We start from the raw sequence: 5,705 nt of genomic DNA on the forward strand, positions 1-5,705 counted from the left end.
GTGCATGGCTCCTGCCCCGGCTCTCCCCCCACCTCACCGGTTGCTCTGCGCATTTTGCTGGTGTTTGGGGGCTCCTGCCCCTCCTTACCAACCCTTCGTGCTTGTCCCACTTCCACAGACACCAGCTCTGCTTCATTTGATACCTACCACTTTCTCCTGGGGCCGCTTTCCGTAGCTTTGGCTTTGCACCGCACCCCCTTCTTTTAAAAGGTTTAAAATAAACGCTTTCCCTTTATTATTTTTAGGTCCATATAGATATTTTAAGTGCATCTATTTCGGTTCAGTAAATGCACAGCAATAAAGCAGCCCTGCTGACGGCTAGCCCAGCCGCTTGCTGCGGACCTCTCTGTCCCAGGTGGGTCGGCGGATGGGAGCTGTGAACGTTACACCTCTGCTTCCCCTGCAGGAAAAACCAGGCTGTGCCGCATGCTGTAAATGCCTTTCACATGTTCCCCAGATCCCAGTTAAATTGAACCCCAGAAGGTCTCTCAAAGCATGAAAAATGCATTTATAAGACGCTGGAAGGAAGATGTATTCCATAACTACTCTGGTGACCAGGCGTGCTGACTTGTGTCATGTGGAGAAGGAACCAAAAGGGGGTATTTCTTGTTATTTCATACTGCTGATGGGATTTTATCTCTCGCAGCAAATCCAGGAACTTTTTAGTTACTATTATTGTTTGATTTTATGGGCCATTTGATATTTATTTTTATTTCTATTCATTATTTGTTGAGTGCACTTAGCCCCTTCCCCAAGGAGCCTGCCTTATATCTAAGGTGGTTTTTACGACCAGTGTTAGCACAGCATCTGAGCAACTCGCACAACTTTAATATATTTATCCTGTGCACACGGTATATCAAGGCAGTCCTGGTATTCCTACTGTGGAGAGCGGCAGTCTGCCTGTAAAATGACAAGTCTAACTTACTGGGTTAAATAAAAAAGAATAAACTCCGAACTATTTACATTCTTCTTCTTTCTGATCTTCATTTTAAGCCAGTGGGATGTATTTGAGTCATATTTACACTTTTCTTTTCCCCCCCTTACAAAACATGAGGTCTAGCAATGTACCTTTTACTGCAAGCCAAGCTCTCACATATCCCACGACTCCCACAGCTGGGGCTTTAAAATCTGCGTCCAACACTGTGAGACTAATGACAAAATCATGAGCTGGCAGCGCTGCCTTTTCCTCCGACCTTTTCGTTTCATCCTGCAAGCGCTCAGAAACAGGAATTCCTCGCAGCTCGCCGCGCTATCGGTCCACGCGGTTTGTGCTGGGTGGAGGAGGCGGACAGCTGGCCGCAATGAGCTTTTTTTCCCCAATTCTTGCTAGATTTTCCCCAGCACAACAAAACCTCTCCATTCCTTTATTTGCTATTGTCATGGAGGCGTCTGCGAGTGACCTCCCTCTCTCTCCCTGCCTCCGCGCAGCATCAGCGACGAACACTGCTCCATCTCCTGCTCATCATGCGTGTCTGGAGGGTGCTGTGGGCTTTTTCGGTGTCTGTGCTTCTGGTTGGTTTTATTCCCTCTCGATTTCTGGTGGACCGCTCTCTGCTAATCCCCGTGTAATCCCGGCAAGCGTGTGAGCCCGGGGAGGGGTCGAGCACGCAGGCTGGGGTGCGTCTGCGTGTGCTGGCGGAGCCGGGGCTCTCCGTGTAAAGACGGGCCGCGGCATCGCGTGAGCTGGTCCTTCCTCCTCCCTTTTGTTTTGCCCCATCAGGATACCCCGCCTGCATCTCCCCGTGGTCGTGTTCAGGCTTGGCGATGTTCTAGCTCCCTAAGACGTTATTGCTCTCTCCTGGGAGGCTGGTGAAGGTGAGATCCTCTCTCCTCACCCTCCTTGAGCACCAATTCTGCCAGTTGCCACCACAGATACTTCCGTGGCTGAGACTGGCCACCAACCCCAGGGGGACGGGGGACTCCCAGTGATGCGGTGGTACCCGAGCTCCCCGGGCAGGATGAGGTCTGCAGGTTCCCACCCATCCTGGGGCACAGACCAGGTCTGCATGTCCCTCATCTCCTGCTGCAGAGCCAAACCAACACAGCAGCCGCCGCAAGCCCAAACCAACCCCGCCAGCCGCTGCCGAGGCTCCGGCACGACACACCGGCTGAGCAGCGTCCTCTCCCTGCCGGGATGGAGACAACCTGGCTCTTTGGCTGGGCTCCCACCTCCGGGCAGCATTATTCACCCCATGAAGCGGTGGTGCCGTCCCATCCAGCGTGGATAACGCAGGCGTGTGCATAGGCCTGTGCTGGCAGATGTGGGTATTGCCGTGTCCGGCACTGAAGAGCGAGCGGGAGGAGCAGACGTGAGCGGGAAGCAGACAGCAGAGCCACGCGGGGTCTGGCTCGGGGGAAGGCTGAACACCTTCTTTTATGAATCTTGGGCTCCTTCCACCCCCACGCACGGTGGGGCGAGCTGACGCACGCGGCACCCGGGGGAGCCGGCTCCCACGCCAGCTGGAGGCGTTGGCCATCCCCAGCGCCCTTCGGCACCGGTGCGAGGCCACGATCCAGCAAATCCCCTCTGCACGTGCTGCAGTGTTAAGCACACGTGTCGTCCCCGTGAAATCAGGGGGACGGCTCCGGCGCCTGAAGGTGAGCAGGTGCTGCGCCGCGCCGCTGCCTCGGTACTTAAGGGAGCCCGATTCCCATCCGCCCGGCCAAACCGCAACCATACATCCCTGCTTTCCCTGACCAGCTTGGCTGCGCTCCTCACCTGGCAAAAGAACACACGGCAGCGAAAATAAACACGGAGGGAAGCGAAGCCCCTCATGGCCCGGCGAGCGAGGTCTGCGTTCCAAGAAGTAATGAAGCCCAGGGAATGGAAAATGCATGTCACTTGGCGGCGGGCTGGATGCGCGCAGGCGCTCCCTGCCGGCTGGCGGGAGGGGGGTTTCGCCCCCCGCCACGGCACAGCAGCTGCGCCAGGCCCAGCCAGCGGCACCGCGCTGAACTCTGACATTTGAAGACGGAGAATAATTTGGCTTCATTAGCCTCCCCTTCCCCCCCGCCCCGAGCGGTCCCTCGAGCCGGGCTGGAATGTGCGTGGTAGGGACAGAACCAATCCCATTAGCACGAGGAGATTGTTTTTCGTTTGGTTTTGTTGTTGTTGAATCACCCGTGGCTCCGCTTCTTTGGGGTGGGTCATAGGAAGGAGGACGGGGAGAGGAAACCCATGGATGTGTTTTCCCGGGTGGCCGTCCATGGCGTGGCACTCCCCTGCCAGCCCGGCTGCTTGGTTTCGGCAGCACCATGAGGTTTCCATCTTTGAAGGCCACATGAGCTTTGCTGCCAGCTCCGGGACGGTGCGCGGTGTGGTTCGAAGGAGCTTTTCTAAGGACAAGGGCTCAGCTCCCACACACGGGGTCGGGATGGTGCCGGGGCCAGCGGTGCTGCCGGAGCTCGCACCGAACCCCCATCCAACCGCCCACCCTACATCCTCATCCTCGCTTCATCTCTGGATGGAGACTTACCTCTCTTGGGGTTAAAGCTGAATTTACAGCTCTGCGTCTTGGTCAGGACGGCGACGGATTGCAGCCATGTGCTAGCAGGAGCCGGGCCAGGGGCAGCGAGAAGCAGCTGGAGCAGCTAGAAAATATCCTTTCCCCGGCTGAGACAGGAGCCCGGGCTCTCGTTCCATCATCTTCAAAAGCTCTGGCAGGGCCCAAACCCTCTGTTTCCCCCTGGGTTGCGCTTTCTCATGAAAGACTCTCATTCTTCCAACACGAGACAAGAGGAAGAAACCTCCCCCCGGCTGCTTCGTGTCCGGCGGCATCTCCCTGGGATGGAGTGGGAAGGAGCGAAGGGGAGCGATGGGTGCAGACCCACATGAACCAACATTGGGTCAACTCCGGAAGAATCGGTCACAAATCATGAAAATGGGGGTTGGCACATGTGCGCGCAAGGCAGGGACTTCTCCGAGCCCTTCCCCACCCCGCTGAACCAGTCTGGGGCTTTCTGCCCTGTGTGGCATCGCCGGACCATGGACCCCAACTCCCAAGCAGAGACATCCCAACGGGACCCAGCACAGGGCTCCGGGCACCCAACAGCGGGTCAAGCACCTGCGAGCGCTCCCAAAGTCATCCCTGAGCACGGAAGAACGACACTGTCAGGAGCAGACAGCAAGAAGGGAGGGAAATCCATGCACAAATGCATTCGCAGCGTGGCCCGGCTCCTCAGCTGGAGTGTGCGAGCGGCGGTGGAGCCGGGCCAACTCCCGGCAGCTGAGATTTGGGGCGGGGGGGGAGAAAAGAGGGAGTGTTTTCCAGAGGTGAGAACAGCAGCCCAACGCAGGCACGGAGAGAGCAGCCGAAGGGGGTTGCCAACCCCAACCGCAGCTGGCGAGACCCTCTGCGACCCTCAGCACCCGTCACCGGCACGGAGTCCGAGCGACGGCATGGCACAAGGCGGGAGATGCTGCGGGGGTCCATGGTGGAGGTGCAGGGGGCAGCTCGCTGGCCTCCCCCCGGCTTTTTGAGACCGCTTCACGCCGCATCGTGGCTAACAGTCCCCACCTACCGGTCTGCGATTTCTTGCTGACCTGTGGCTGGACACACCGGAGGCGAGCGTGGGCGCGCAGATGCTCGCCGCGAGGACACAACCCACTGTGGACTCATGGTCCCCCATGCCCTCGCCACCAGTGATGGGATGGAGGACGCGATTCCGCCGTGGGCTGACTTGCCCGTCGCTTTGCTCTTTGCCAATGGGGCCACACACCATGAATTTTCCTTCCCCCGTGAAAATATAAAAGAGGGAGCGAGAAGGAAAAGGCGTCGGATGGAAAACACCCCCGGCTGCCTGCTGGGGGGAGTGGAACCAGTTAATTTCATGCGTCTCCTTCTTGTTAGAGTGGGGTCCCTCCTCACCTGCTCCTGGGCACGGTTTCCTGCGCCCCGCGCCAGCAACAAGGAATCTGACTCCAGTTTAAAGGCGAGGAGCTCGTCCACGGTTTGTAGCCCGGCTCCCATCCCAGGAGGGGACCCGCTTGGAGTCTCTGCCCGCGGCGGGCAGCGTTTGCCAGCTGTCTGCACCCATCTTGTGCCCTGCCCCCTCCCTCCGTGCCGGCCCATGGCGGGGGGATGCGGACAGCCCCGTGCTGGGGGTCTCGCCCCCCGGGCAGCGCCATCCCCGGGGTTTCCCTGTTCGCACCCAACCGCCGCTCCATCACCGCCGGGTGTCCGGGGGCGAGCGGCTGCCAGCACCCTGACTCAGCGCTGAGACCCGGGGCTCCATATGGAAAATGTTGGAGAAAGACACCCCCTGACACGCCATCCGGGGGGGCACTGGGTGGCTTGGCCCTGGCCGGGGCGGGGGGGTTGCTTCTGGGTCATCAGCGCTTCCGCCTATCCCAAAGGCTGCTCGGTGCTGGGCTCCCATCGCTCAGCCCTTCCCTCTCGTCCTGCCGGCCCCCGACACCCCTCTGCCCACCCTGGGACCCCGAGATGCCCAACTGCCCGCTGAGGACACCGCGCAAGCCCCCCAAATCCCATCGCCCGGGCCATGCGGCCATGGCACACGTTCTGCCTCCCACGCCGGCCCGGAGCATCCTCGGCACGACTCCCTCTCAGGCAGCGAACTGAGAACACCATCCCTCTCCCCTCCGTTTAATGAGCCGAGCCCGCAGAGCGCGGCATCTCCCTCCAGCACCCAGCATCGCCGCGCTGCGCAGGGGTCACCCCCAATTTAGGGACAGGCGGGGGCCA

Source organism: Charadrius vociferus, unplaced genomic scaffold (assembly GCF_000708025.1).
Source record: "Charadrius vociferus isolate BGI_N301 unplaced genomic scaffold, ASM70802v2 scaffold1506, whole genome shotgun sequence".
Lineage (NCBI taxonomy): Eukaryota > Metazoa > Chordata > Aves > Charadriiformes > Charadriidae > Charadrius > Charadrius vociferus.